The following is a 15,097-nucleotide window of genomic DNA, read 5'->3' as shown; positions in this document are numbered from 1 at the left end:
ATAGAGCATTTATTTCTGTGTGAAGCATGGTTGCAAGTGCTTTAAATGTGTTACCTTAAAAAAAAATAAATAAATAAAATAAAATAAATAAATAAATAAATGTGTTAGCTTGTTTAATCCTCATAGCAACCCCGTGAGGACGCAGAGACGTTAAGAGGCTTGGCCGAAGGTCACACAGCGGCTCAGTGGCAGAGAGGGGATTTGAGCCGAGAGCTGGCCCTCTCACCCACCACCCCATACTACGTCTTGGTGGAAGGCAGGGGAGAAGGAACATTGTGGCAGTCACTGTGTCCTTTGACAGTCTTTCAAAACACGCCTCCAGCGCTCACCCGGGGCTTCCTCCACCCCCGGGCAGGCCGGGCACCCTCCGCGGCACTACTAGCATCACCGGGTCACTGCTTATCTAGGTCTCCGTCTCTCTTCCCAGAATGTCTGCCCCTTGAGAGCTGCTCCTGTCTGCTTTTCCTACCTTCAGTGCTGGGCCTGGGGCCCGGCGCACAGGGTGAGCCTTGCAAATCTCCTGACGGTGATCCTTTCTCACCTAGCCCGTGGGTTTCTCAGCCTCCGGTACCCGGGCTGTCCCGGGCTCACTTGCCCCTGGGCCGCGCCACACACAGCCTTTTGCCTCCCCTCCCCCTGGCTCAGTCTCCCTTGCCCCTAGAAGTTCATCCCGTCCTCCAAGAAGGGCTCTCTGGCGTCCCAGGTTGGCTTGGGTGTCCTTGCTGTGGGGACTCAGCCTGTCACCTATGCTTCTGTCACAGCAGTGATGTCACTGGGAGCCACTGCCTGCTGACACAGCTGCCTCCCTCACCAGACTAGGAGCACCAGGGAGGCTGGGGTCACACCCTGTTCATCTCTATGTCCTCCCTGTCCAGAACCCAGAACAGGGCAGACATTAAGTAAGGGTGATAAAGCTAGAATTTCTTTATTTCCACTTCCCGGCAACCTCTACTGGGAACCCACTGTGGGCCAGGTACTGCTCTCATGTTTCCTACCCAGCGATTCTGTAACCCCCATAAGTCAGTGGGGCAGATGCTGTTACCATTTTTAGTCTATAGATTCGGAAGCCCAGGCGGACAGAGCTCGTGGGACTTGACTAGGGCCGCTCAATTAATAAGAAGCAGGTTGACTTTTGAACCCAGACAGCTGGGTTCATAGTAATATCAGCTACTAAGCTGTGTCTGGAAAGGTCCAACAAGCTCTCTGGGACCTGCCTCAAGCTCCCAGCCCCTGTGGGGGGCCCCTTTTCCATGTGCCAAGGGGCCCTTCTGGCTGTACTGGCTATTCCCTCATGGGCATGGGGACAGGACAGCTCAGGTCGTGTGTGGTGACCTTCACACAAGCTTCCCTGGCCCACACCCTCTAAACCACTGCGGGGATAGGTGTAGGGGTAAAGCTCTAGCAGGGCTCATGTCTGTGAATTCTCTGGATGTTTGGAGAAGAGAATTTGCAGCCTATCTTGCATCTGGAAGTCTCAAATTCACTAAATTTATCAAGTTCCAAGATCTCACCAAAAATACCTATTTATTTTGTCATTCATTCATTCATCCGCTGATTTACTCATTCATTGACAGGTTATTTGCGGAGCCCATACTCTGTAGCAGCCACTATGCAGACCCCTCTCCTGCAATCCTGGCAGCCAGCACGGAGATGTTGTCATTTTCAGTACAGGTGCTCGCACTCGGATTGGGGAGCGCAGGGGTTCGGGCAGCGTGGTGGAGGTAGGGTTCCAGTCCAGATCTGCTTGACACGAACACCTCCAGTGAAGGAGCCATGCAGATAAACAGTGGAGCGACCGCTACTCGCTGAGGAGGGAACACGAGGGACAGCCAGCACCACCTCATTCAGCTACATATTTGCTCAGCTGGGGTGATGCCCAGTCGTTCGCTCATTCATCAGACATCCAGGAGAACCTAGTGTGTCCTAAGACCTCTGCTGGGGGGTGACCTGGGGGAGAGCTGCGGGGAGATGCAGAGCAGGAGGTTCTCTAAGCAGAGCGAGGCAGAGGATGTCTCCGACGGTCCCTGTGCTCCCTGCTGCCACCAGTTCTGGCAAACTTTTTGCTCTGCCCATGACATCTCTTTTGTCTGGACTGCTCTTTTTCCTCCTTTCCTCCCTTCCTCCCTTCCAGCATACCGAGCCTCTCTTGCTCTCTTGATTTCTTTTCTTTTTTCTTTAAATAAGGGGATTAAAAAATATTTTATTTATTCTTTCATGAGAGACAGAGAGAGAGTGAGGTAGAGACACAGGCAAAGGAAGAAGCAGGCTCCCTGCAGGGAGCCCAATGTGGGACTCGATCCCAGGACCCTAAGATCACGCCCTGAGTGGAAGGCAGACGCTCCACTGCTAAGCCACCCAGGCGTCCTGCCTTTCTTGATCTCAATGACTTAACTCACTCACATGCTCCTACAGGCATTTGTTCGACAAATATTTATCCAGCAGCTCTGCTGTGTCAAACGCCCCTCCGGGGCTGGGCGTGCAGCGATGGACAAGAGCGGCAGGATTCCTGCTCTCGGGGAGCTGACATTCCAGCAGGGCAACGGGGACCCTACTTTGCGGGGAGGTGTTGGAGGGTGCCTGGAGCTGAAGGAGGAAGGGCCAGCTGCGTGAAGAGCCAAGGGCAGGGTGTCCAGAGAGGAGAACTACAGGTTGGGAGATCCCAAAAAGGAAGAGTCTGAGAGGATCCTGGTAGCTGTAGAAGGCCAAATTCCCTGAGCCCCACCCTGTAGAGAACGAACCAGCTTCCCATCTGTGTTCCCACAGCACTGTGCTTGCTTCTGTTCCAGTTCGTGCCATATGGTAATTATTGATTCATGTCTTTGGCTCCCCCACAGGCCTCGCAGTGCCTCTAGGTCAGGGACCATCTGTAACATGCGGTTGGTAATAGTGCAAACCTTGCAAACCTCACCTGGTCGTTGGGAAGATTAAGGAGATCATCCAGATAAAGACTTAAGCACGATTTCTGGAACTGTAAATGCCCCATAAATATTAACGGTTATTATTCATTGTAACCGAGTGACCACCAGCCCAGGTGCAGCACAGAGAAAGGATGGACTGCTATTTAAGAATGCCCAGGGCTGAAGGAAGCAGGTGAGCTTGTCCAGCAGCAAAGTCATTGAAGATGTGGATGGGTCACCTCAAACGAGCTGGGGGTTTCTGTTTCAAGGAAGGTGGGCCGACTGTGAATGCCAGGCCACAAACTCGGTGCACAAAACATAATTTCACTTTTTATCATTTGTATTAATTCTATTTTTAGCTCCCTTTCTAGGATGGTGGCCACAATCAGTGTTTCCCCACTTTTTCCTTGAATGGTACTCAAAGTCTGGAGAACTCAAATATAGGGGTGGAGGAGCTGCTCCTCTGGTCTTTGATAACATCCATCAAGACTCAGGACTCCACTCGATGAGCCCTTGGTTAGCTGTCAACGTGGGAAATGTATTCATTCCATCAATATCCATCAGTCACATGGATGGAATGTCAAGTGCTGTCCTAAGTATCGGGGATACAGATATGGAAGAAAGATAAAGTCATACTCTCTGATCAGGTGCTCAGGTAGGGTCTGAGAAGGAATGAATTAAAGGAGCAAGCCCCATGTCAGCTGGAAATATTCTCACTCATGTGCAAAGGCCCTGAGGTGGGCTATAAGCTCAGTGTGTTGAAAGAAGGACATGATCCTCATTCCCCAGAAGGAGATGACTAGGGGATGAGGTCCAAGGGGTGGCCAGGTAAGACCTTGCATGTTACAGAGGAGGGAATCTGCATTTTGTACTGAGTGAACTGAGTATTTGCTGTAGGATCCTGAGCAGGAGAGGGCTGTCATGATCTAAACTGTGTTTCGAAAAAATCACCCTGACTGTTGTGGGTAGAAAGAACTGGAGTAGTGTAAGGGTGGAAGTAAGTTAGGAGACTACTGTAGCGGGTCAGGTGAGAGATGGTGGTAGGGTCCGGGGTGTGAGGATGGCGAGAAAAGCAACAGAGAAATTATAATACTGGTGGGACAATCCTTTTTTTATTTATGTTTTTAAGGATCAAGGCAAGATTTACTGATTGTGGTGTGTGTGTGTGTGTGTGTGTGTGTGTGTATAAGAGAGAGACAGACAGACAGAGAGGTAGAGATGGGGAGGGAGAAGGGGAGTTAAGGCTGCTTTCTTTCAGTTGTGCCAGATCTGCTGGGCTCCTGGCTCAGCCTTATGTCTTTGGATGCTTGGAGGTCATCTCATTGCTTCCACAGCTCCTGGTCACTGGCATGTCCATGTGAGGAGTCCACAGCCTTGTTTCTAAGACATGCCCGCATCCCAGTCCTGTGGCTTCTCTGACCTCTCTAGGGTTTCTGATGCGAAGCCAGGGCAGGTGTTGTCTCTCTGCAAATCCCGTAGGGATTTTGCCACCCTGGTTGGGATGCGGTGCTCAGCCTGGAGAGGTATCAGGGCTCTTTCTTTAGGACCCAGCCAAAGCATTGTGTTCCTCCTCTGAGATCTTCCCTCTGGGGGAGAGACAACCCCAGTCTGAAGAAATCAGTTCTTCAGCTCTGAGGGGTGGCAAGCTACAAAGAAATGGGACACCTTGTTCATTACAGCCTCAAGTTTCCTCCTAAATACTTGGTCCGCGCTGTGAGATTTCCCTTCCCCTGGGGGTTTAGGTTTTTGAAAGTTGGAAGCTAAAGACCAGAAGGAAGCTCCTTTTCTCTGTCTTAGGCACTGGGTTTGGTCCCTGAGGCCGACCAGGTTCTGAGGGCAGGGAGCAGGGAAAGGAACGGGAGGCTGGTGTCAGCTTCGATGTCCAAAGATCATCTCCTGAAAAGCAAGAGGAGGAGGGTGTTTTGGATCTGCGCGCGCAGTCGGAGGCCATCTTGCTCACCCACTTGGTTGTCAGATAAAATACACTTCGCTGTTTGGCCACAAGGCTGGTGTGTTTTTCTTATTTGAAAGAAAGTAGATTATTAATGCCATTCCCCCAGGGGAGGAGGCTGCAAAGGGCAGGAATCCAGCCGTGGCAGCTGTAGACGAAGGTGGTCCCCGCCCCCAGGCTTCTGGGTCTTTCCTCAAGAGTTTGAGGATTGAGAGTCTATTTAGGGAAAAGGAAGGCAAACTGGATTATTCTCCTCTGTATCTTTGCTTTTTGGCATATCCTAATTCCTGAAGGAAGACCACTACTCTGTAAAGTGAAGAAGATATAGTCACAATGATATATAATTGATGAAAATAATGATAAATAAGTAAAATGGATGATATGAGAAGAGCATGCTGTGATTTCAGAATAGTCTTTCCAAGGGAGAAAATTTAACAGATGGGCCTCAGCATCTTCCTCCATTTTGAGCCGTTTAAGGGCTGCACTCCGCCTTACCTTCCACGCCCTTCCAGACCCTCCCACTGGGCTGGGGGCCCAGGCAGGGGCAGGTGAGGCTTAGATGTCCCTCCTTGCTCTGTCCCAAATCTCAGTCCATAAACTCTGCACCAAGCTTCCTGCAGGGCCTCTTCTGCTGGTTCCTGGGTGCCCATTTGGGGAGGGAATCAAGTGCACATGGAGCATGGTGCTCTCTGGGGTGTCCTGCTCCAACAAGCCCAGTTCCCCTTGAGACAACGTGGAGGCATCTCACTGTCTGGGGGAAGGCCTGTGGTGTCCAGAGCGTCAGCTCACCCCGAATGGCTGTTCAGACACATCACTTGGTTGCTCCCTGTGTCCCTGCTGTCTGCACACAGTAGGGGATCAACAACCTGTGACCCCCTCCCCAGTGCTTCCGAGGATTTCTGGGGACCATGAACCAAGCACTTCTTTCAGTCAGTAGGGCTGTGGGCTTGGCTGGAGGAAGAAGAGTAGGTGCGGTGGAGGAATTTTAAAACAGGCTACCCTAGCTCTGCCACGTGCTAGTCACTGCCTCCCTGAGCCTCCCTATTCTCATCTACAAAAGGCGGATGATACTCTCTCCTTGGAAGTCAGCTGGGAGGGTATAATGAGCCAGTGCACGTAAATCTTTCTGTAATCGTGAGGTGCCATTCAAAGGTGAGTTGTCACTCCTGAGAGCTAATTGATTAGTTCAAAAATGTGTCTTTTGTTTGCTTCTCCTCCATCAACCAATCACTCTAGAGGCTGAGCAGTGACCTCACAGGCATCGTGACCACCGCTGCTTCACCTTTTCCCTTCCCTATGTCTGACCAGACCCAGGTCTGGTCAATCTGCTGGGGAGCTCCTGCAGAGTATATTCTCCATAACAAGAAGGAGGCACGTGGGGGTAAACTCTTTGGCCCCTGCCGCCACTGCCCTCTGCCTTCTGTCTATGGTCAAGTGAGGCCATGATGCTTAGTACATGGCAGTTGTTTTGCAACCATGAGGAGGACAAGAGAAACAAAGGGATATTGGTGTAGTAGCTCACTAACATTGTGGAGCTGATGCATCAACCCCGAGCCACTTACCTTCCGACTTCCTCTAATGAGAGAGATATCAATGTCCTCAGTGTGGGAGCCACGGCCAATACGGCTTTCTGTCACTTCAGCTGGAAGCCACTCAGTGGGGTGCTTGTTGAGAGTCATGTCCAATGTCATCATCCTCAACTTCCCATTGGGCTCAAGCTCTTGCCCATCCTTTTAGGCAGTCCATCCTTCTGTGAGAGGTCCAAGAGGGAAGCAAAGAGAAGCCTGATGCCTGAAGTTTCTTTCTTTTCTGCCCTTGTCTCACCCTCACAAAAGCCTTGTCAGGTTAAAAAAAAAAAAAAAATCATGATACTTCTATATAGACTCCAGCCACACTGTCCTTCTTATTGTACCTCAAACACCCATACTGCTAATTTCTGCGATCTTTGTCCCTGTCGTGCCCCCTTCCAGTCACATAATGCTGCTTGGGTGCAAATGGCCTCCCTACATACCCTGGGGCAAGGGAGAAAAGGGTCTGGGGAGCCCCCAGCTTGTCTTCTCCACAGTGGCACTATGCAGCCTACCTTGACAACACTGACCCTCTGTCAATTGTGTCCTGCTGGGCTGGGACAATTCATTTCTGGGTCTGTCAGTGGGGGCAAGCATGAGAGGGTACTGCCACTCTGCACTGCGAGGGCAGGATTGTTCAGTCTTCTCGATCAACTTCTATGGGGTAAGCGTTGGGCAAACAGACACAATACTTGGAATGAACATACAGGCATAGAAGCTGATGTCACAGTGAACAGGATCACGCTCATCCATCTCTCAACACGTGTTTTGCAAACATTTGTTGAGTACCCATGCTGGGCCCAGTGATGAAGAAATTGCCATGGGCTGTGCCACATGGTGACATGGACCCAAATGATGGATCTGATCCGCTCGGTCTTCACTTCCTAGTGTGATGCTTGTGTGAAAAAGTCCACCTCTGACTCTCAGCTTTCTCGTCTGTAAAATGAAGATGATTATACGTCACAATTCAGCAATCTTGCACAGAAGGCACCTCGAGAGGTAGCGCTCTCTTGGGGGTTCAGTTACTGGGCTTTTCCTTCCTAAGAAGTGTGGACCTCTGCTCTGCAATCCTCATTTTAAATCCAAAGCTTTTTCTAACAATTGGAGCCAGAAGGGAGGGATCAAAGCCAGTCAAAGCTTAGGTCTTCACGAACTCATTTTATAGGCACAAAAAGGAAAATAGTGCCTGAACCCAGGAATGAAGAATTTAAAATCTTTGATGTTACCATAATCAGCATGGAAGAAAAAAGATAACCTGTTCTCTTTACTGTTGACATTAGGAACTCAGCACATGAATTTGGGGGAACACATCCTGACCATAGGAGGCAGCGTGTTTTTGCCCCCTTGCTATTCTCTTCTCTTTCCCTCCTTTTCACACCCGTCCCCCTTGAGTCTTCTGGGAGGGAGGTGATCTATGGTAAGGAAATTGAGTTTTGGAGTCAGAAAGAACCGGGTTTGAGTCCTGGCCTACGTGTAAAAACTTGGACAGTTTTTTCCCGGAAGTGGTCTTCCGGCCATCTGACCCCACCACGCTCCTGCCCAGCTCTCAGAGCTCCCTATGGCTCTCATGCTGAAGTGCTGACCTGATTTCAGATGAGCCCTCCAGCCTCTCCTCTCCCAGTGGGATCCTGGGAACCCTATGCTCCAGAATGTGTCCTACCACAAATGCATTTGCCATTCAACACTGCTCCTCTGTACACACAGCTTCCTCATCCACCTGGCTAACTCCTATGCACCCCTCAAGGCCCATTTCAACTTCTTCCCGAGGGAAGCCTTCCTGGACCCCACTGAAGCAGCATTCCTACCTCTTTTTGTTTTGTTCCTACCATTCCTTGTTCATCTGTTATCACAGCACTGATCACAGGGAACGATACCATCCTTAGACTTGACTGTTGTTCCCCGTCAGGCAGAAGTTCTTTGGGGTGGAAGCTGCACTTTGCTCACCATTTATTTATAAATTCATTCAATAGACATGGATTCAACATCTCATGGCCCTGGGCTGGCGCTGGCACTGGGTGAATGGAGAAGGCCCCTGTTCTAGCAGGGAAGTGCAGATAGTAAACAAATGACTGAGTAAGAAGTGTCTGATGGTGATAGGCACCGGAGATAGAAATATGCCGGTAGGAGATAGAGTAGAGAGGGGTGTTGGGCAAGCTGGTAAAGCCTCTCTGCATCCTCCATAGAAGGCACTGGAATGCTTGTGGACAGAAAGCAAGAGGAGGGGGAGGGAGGATGGGAGCACGTCCCTCTTTTTGATGCCCTTGGCCCTGAGACCAGCAGCAAGTTCATTAGTGGGGAGTCATGGGTGCTGAGTGCGCCCTTGGTCAATATTTTTCTCAGTGTGGATTTGAGTCTTAATAAAGCTGACAAAGGCTTCTCCTTCTCACCACAACCACTGTGATTAGCCCATGGGTGGGAAGACCTAGTGCACAGGCAGGCACCGGAGGGGAGCAAATATGGATTCAATTTCAGAGAAAGCTCCGGAACAATTAGTGTGACAACCTCATAATAATGGCAATTATGACAAAAATAACCCTCACCATCCGCATGCAGCTTGCCATCTAAAAATTACATCCACAGCCAATATCCTATTTGAATCTCCCTGTGGACCTGTGAGATCATGAGCTCTATTTATAGAAAAGGAAGCTGAAGCTCACAGGAGGGAAGCAGCATTTCCAGGGTCACACACTATACTGGATGGCCAACCCAGGGCTCAAATTCCAGAATCTGGTTCTAGAAAGGTTTGTCTTGGGAGGTGAGTAATCACTTCCATCAGTAAAGGTATGTAAGGAGAGGCTGAGCATCCCTTCACCAAGGAGACAGAGGAGGTGGGACTTGTGCCCTCTCTGACCCTACTCAGATGCTGGCTTTTTCATCCCAAGACACTGCAAAGAATGTATCACCAGGTGCATAAAATGCACCCCCCCACCCTTCCCTTGCTTTCTGGAGATCAACCAAAAAGCGAGCCTGCCCCTTGCCAACCTCTGGCGGAGGGGCACTCGGGCCTTCTGCTGGGACTAATAACGTCTATGAAAACCAATCCACATTTTGGCAGCTGGACCCGAAGCCTTTGAATTTTCGAGTTTGATGTGCCTCACACAGATGATGGCATGTTAATCTAGCATATTCCATCATCCTTGCACTGGTAAGACCCAGGACAAAGGGCCAGAAGAGACAGATTTCTTGGCCACCATTTGAGTCCCAGCTACAGACTGCCACCTCTGGGGACGTCTGGGGGGTGGGGTGGGTAGTGGAACTGGTCACACAGGTGTGTTTAGGGAGGGTGGCCACTGCAGTGGGAATGGGAAGAACAGAGCCACGAAGGCAGGCCCCTCTGGTGCTTCCCTCTTCCACGGGCCATCGTGACATCTCAGTGAGGTAGGCACCAGCGTCACCCAGAGATAACCGAATGGTGCTCTCACTCACTTCGGGGCCTTTGGCCTTACTCAGATCTGGAGGCCTTCCCATGAATACAGGGCAGTGGTGGCATGGGGATCGGGGAGACTGCAGGCACCCCCACGTGCTGGCACCCTACAGCAACACAGGACCCCTGGCGTCTGGGGGTCCCTGAGTCTCCATGACCCTGAAATGCAGGTAGGAGAGTGTTCTACAGATGTGGGACCCTTAGGGCAGGCTTTCAGCTCCTGCCACAGCCAGCACTCGCCTTTCTGGACATCCCTGAGGTGGGAGGTGAGAGGAGGGTATTCACTCTCCAAGCAATTCCTGGCAGTGGCTGCGACAGAGCAGGTTTGTGCCCTGGCTCCATTGCTTACTCACTGGGGACCTTGGCCATAGCGCTCTGCCTTCTGGGCTCCTGTTCCGCATCTGTCACCAGACCTGATGTTCCTGTATGCGAGGATCCGTGTACATTGGGCTCTCAGCAGCATAGGAGCGTGGTGCCTGGTAGTGGCTACCTGTGATTATTGCTGTTGTTATTGGGGAGTACTGTGATTCTGGACTCTACAGCTTTGGGAATCATGAGGCTGAAATTCTTCACTAACAAAGCAAGCACATTGACTTGCAGTGATCACAGCACCTAGCTTCTTGCAGCAGGCGTAATCAGCTGATACAGGGCAAGCCCTTGATGTTTTGGTTGAACTTCAAGTTTCTGGAAATGAAAAAGAAACTTGAAAAAACTTGAAAATGAAAAAGAAAAAATAAATTATTATTTATAGGAAATAATAATAATAATAGCTGATATTTATTGAATATTTAATACATGCCAGGCACCGTGCTAACCACTTCCTGATTGTTAACGCATTTCATCTTTTCAATGACACTGAACACATGTTCTTACTAAACCATCTTCCAGCTGAGGAAATGGAACTAGGGTGAGGTTAAGAGATTTACTCTCAGACACCGTAGGAGTGAGTTATCTGCTGCTGCGAGACCAATCGCCCCGCCTTGCCCCTCACTTGACAGCTGACAACAAACGTCTACTATCCCACAGTTTCTTTGGGTCAAGAGTCCCAGACTGGCTTACGCTGGGTGGTGGGTCTGAGCTGGGTCTCTCCTAAGGCGGTCATCAACGTTCATCATCTGAAGGATTGATGGAGCAGAGGAGCCGCTTCCAGGGTGGCTCACTCACATGGCTGTTGGCAGGAGGCCTCAGCGTCTGCTCAAGGGACTTCTTCTCAGGACACTGACTGTGCTCATGACATGGCAGATGTCTTTCTCTGGCATAAGTGACCCAAGACCAAGGATGGGGCAAAACTGGAGCACCTCTGATGCCCTAGTCCCAGAAGTCACATCTTGTCATTTCCTCTTTATTTTTATTCTTCTGTTTCTTAGAGCAGATCACTAAGTCCAGCCCACATACTAGGGGAGGGGCATTCGGTTCCCACTTCTGAAGGACTATCAAAGAATGTTAAAACCAACAGTGTCCTCAGTACCTGCAAGTTGCTTCACTGGGACTCAAGCCTAAGTCATCACAGGCCCCCAAGCCTGAGGTCCTTCTTCACCTCCACCCCCACAGAACATATGTGACACTGGTGGCCAGTCTCACTGGGGTAAGTAGGGTATTGATTGCTCTGAGTGTGACAGGAGGGTCCAGAATCAGGGAGGAGCTGCCCCTGACCTGGAACCTAGGACATGTTTTCACTGTAAGACTGCTGGGCTGTGGCCACTAGGCTTCCCCGCTATGCTCAGCTCTTCTATCACCAGGGAGCAAAGAGAAGCTCTGTCACCTGCTGTCAAGAGGGAAAGGTGTGTGTGTGTGTGCACGTGTGTCTTTGAGGGTGAGGTTGTGCTGTGTGTCTGTGTGAGTGTGTGTGTGTGTGTGTGCATGTGATGAGCGATAGCCATGGGGACTGGGTTGTGTGAGGCCTTGTAAGGCCCTGGAAAAAATCAGGCTTTGGGTTGTGGTAGGTGGAGCCACATAGAGGTCGAAGCCAGGAGTCCTGCACTGAGGTCTCGTGTAGCATTTGAAAGTTACTGCATGGAGGACAGTGGGTGAGGCTGGGGCAAGTGCACTTCTGCCTGGAAAGCCACGGCTCAGGCCTGAGTTGCACAGAAGGCCTGGTAGGAGAGCAAGGGAAGGGGACTGGTTGCTGGGATTTTTTTCTAAAGGTTTACTTATTTATTCATGAGAGGCACACAGAGAAAGGCAAAGGGAGAAGCAGGCTCCATGCAGAGCCTGATGTGGGACTCGATCCCAGGACCCCCGGATCATGATCTGAGTCAAAGGCAGACGCTCAACCATTGAGCCACCCAGGTGCCTTCAGTTGCTGAGATTTCGTGACCATTTGGCTTTGAGGCCGAGGAGGATGGGAAGGGCCCAGAATAGCAGCTTCTTCACTAGGCACCACGTGGTAGTGTCGGTGCCACTACAGAGAAGAAGGCCCAGGTGGAGGAGGACCTGGATGAGGGGGGAATGAGGAGGCCAGCTCTGGTCATCCTGAGGGAGGGGCCCACGGCTCAGCTGGGGGGAGGGGGCAGGAATGCTTGGCATGTTGCAAAGTGTCTCTGGCATACAGTGGGCACACAATCAACCCCAGGTCCCCTCCTTGCCCCAGAAGGCCCTGGGGATTGTGAGGGGCTGGGCCTCGCAGGAGAGAAGGAGGGGGCTAGGCCCGGCCTAGAGCTAGATTCTGGGTATCCCTGATCCCTGCCAAAACAAGGCCCCTCTGCCACCAGTTCCCAGGACTGGCTGTGAGTCATCGCTGCTGCCTTTGTTTTGACTAGTGCCTGATGTGGCCTGGCTCTGCAGTGATGCAGATGCTGATGCTGTTGCTAGGCAACCGAGCTACAGCACAAATCCTCCGAGGCCTCTATGCCACTCACCCCTCCACCCAGAGCTGCTGACGGTGGTTGATTTGAAATGGGCTATAAAAACAGGGAGGGGTTAATCTGCAAGTCCAAGGGTATATTAGGGCTATGGGCGTTTTCCTGTACGATAGGGGTGAAAAGGCAGCAGCGGTGATGGTTTGCATTTATTGGGTGCTTGCTCTATGCTACCCTCTGTCCATGAATTAGCTCATTTAATTTTTATAATAACCCCAAGATGCATGTTCTAACTACTCCCACTTTATAGATGAGAAACTCAAAACCTAAAGAGGGAAAGTGGCGTATCCGAGTCCACCCAAATGCTAAGCGGTGTGGCTGAGACTTGAACCCGGGCCTCTCTGATCCAGGCCCAAGAGAGGAAGTGGGATTCGGCTTTGATTTCTCACCTGATTTGATTTCAGCATCGCCTGTTTCATCCATTGTCCACTGCAATTCATTCTCTGCAAAGCCACCAGAAATCAGATCACGTGCTTCTGCTACAGCCCACCCATGCTGCCCGGTGCCCTCAGCGCACTCCTTCAGCTGCCTGACGCAGCCCAGCCACCCCGTGGCATCGCTTCCCCTCCCCACGCATGCTTCCTGTTCCTTCCTTTTTTTTTTTTTAAGATTTTATTTATTTGAGAGAGAGAGAGCGCACACAAGCAGGGGAGCAGCAGAGGCAGAGGGAGAGGGAGAAGCAGGGAGCCCGATGAGGGGCTCGATCCCAGGACCACGGGATCATGACCTGAGCAGAAGGCAGATGCGTGAAATTGCGTGAGCCACCGGGTGTTCTTTGCTCCTTCCTTCTTGTACGTGTCTTTCCTCTAGGCTTCAAACTCTACTGTCTCAAAGCAGGTGACATCCCCCACCTTGACCTTGGGAATCATTCCTCAGGTTGTAGCTTGGACCCCCTTCTCTCCTCCAGCAGCCTTCCCTGTGGCCAGGCCTGGGGACATCTCCTCCCCTCTTACCCTCTCTGCCATGCGCAATTCTGCTCCACCAGGCACTGGGATTCCCCACCTTGATTTCTACTTTATCTACTGACACCTGACCCAATAAAGTCATTTCAGAAAGAATTAACACATGAAAAGTGGATATTTGATTCTGAAATGACTCTCCACCCCCGCCCCCGCCCCCACCCCAACCTCTGTCTTTGGTCTTATCTTCCTTTGGGAAAAAGCAGAGCATTAATGTTAATCTGCCTCTGTTTAGAGCCAGGCTTTGTGCTGGGCACATCCCTAGATAAGCACTCACGCCTCACAAATAGCCCATTTTGCAGGCAAGGAACCTGAGGCTCAGAGACTGGAAGCCACTTGCCCAAGACAGCACAGCTTTTGATTAAAAGAGCCGGGGATCCAAGCTCCAGTGGATCTGGTCCCATAGCTCGGCTGTGAAGTTCCAGGCCTCTGAAGAGCATTTAAAATGCAACGGTGCAGAAATAAGAGCCTTGACATATTCATATCTCCCTGGTATTCCCAGACACCTTCCATTTAGAGACAACACCTGCCAGGAATGAAAAGGCCAGCTGAGGGTGGGAGCAGGGGAGTGTGGAGAAGAGCAGGGTGAGGGATTCTGGGAAAAGCATGGCAAGTGCAGCTTGGCCCTGCATGGGGCTGGCCCTCCCCAAGATCCCAGGAGCACCCTCCTCCTCCCACCCAGCACACTCAGTGGGACCCCAACGAAAATGTGCCACACAACGATCCATCAACGGGCCTGGCGCCACTGTTTTTGCTTGTGCAGCCTCAGGCCCTCTGACCCTGCACCCCAGGAATGGAGAAGGGCCACCCCGGCTGAGAAGCCATCCCTGGGCTGCAGGAGCTGTTCTCAGAAAGTGGGGCCAGAGATGCCTGGTGCCTGGGAAGCATGTCTATGTGTGTTTCGGGGTGGGGGGCTCTGGGATGGCCAGGGGGCTCTGCAGGGGGAGGGGTGGGTGGACGAGGAGAGGGGGATGGGTCAGACCACAGGGACCTTTTGTGCCTCTTCAGGGCAGCATCAAGAGGCAACTCCTCTCTCCAACATCTCCATGAGCTCATTTAATTTCGCCAAAGGAACCCTATTATTCCTATTTGCAGAGGACCCGGAGCCTCATCTGATCACTCATTCATGCATCTGACAAGTCTACTGAACATGAGTTGACAACTGGGCATCTCCACTCAGGTGCCTTCTGCTCACTGCAGACTCTTCCCCCAACCTGTCCCACTGCCAGTCTTCTGGGCTCCGCACATAGCTCTCCATCTGAACCCCAGGATTGAGGGCCGCTCGTCATTCTTCCACACTCAGCCCCTTCGCCTCTACGGCTCCCTCTACGTCTGATATCCCGAAGGCCTGGATTCATTCTCCCTGAATCCAAAACCCCCTCCCTGCTCTCGGTGGCTTCTATCCCCAGCCAAGGGGACTGCATCAGTCCCCCGATTGGC

The 15,097-nt window shown here is 51.4% G+C and overlaps 1 long non-coding RNA gene across 2 annotated transcripts; it reads right to left on the bottom strand.

Annotated features, from left to right (window-relative positions):
* Nucleotides 1–3,998: 3,998 nt before the first annotated feature.
* Nucleotides 3,999–13,239, bottom strand: LOC125754920 (uncharacterized). Of its 2 annotated transcripts, XR_007410068.1 has the most exons (4): nt 13,088–13,239; nt 7,124–7,352; nt 6,411–6,598; nt 3,999–4,543 (listed from the first exon to the last, which is right to left on the bottom strand). It is a non-coding gene; the product is annotated as an uncharacterized LOC125754920 (long non-coding RNA). The 2 variants fall into 2 exon arrangements; XR_007410066.1 differs by having other exon boundaries at nt 6,411–7,352.
* Between the last annotated feature and the right edge of the window lie 1,858 nt (nt 13,240–15,097).

Source organism: Canis lupus, chromosome 4 (genome assembly GCF_003254725.2).
Source record: "Canis lupus dingo isolate Sandy chromosome 4, ASM325472v2, whole genome shotgun sequence".
NCBI lineage: Eukaryota > Metazoa > Chordata > Mammalia > Carnivora > Canidae > Canis > Canis lupus.
This window is presented reverse-complemented; position numbering and strand designations above follow the sequence as displayed.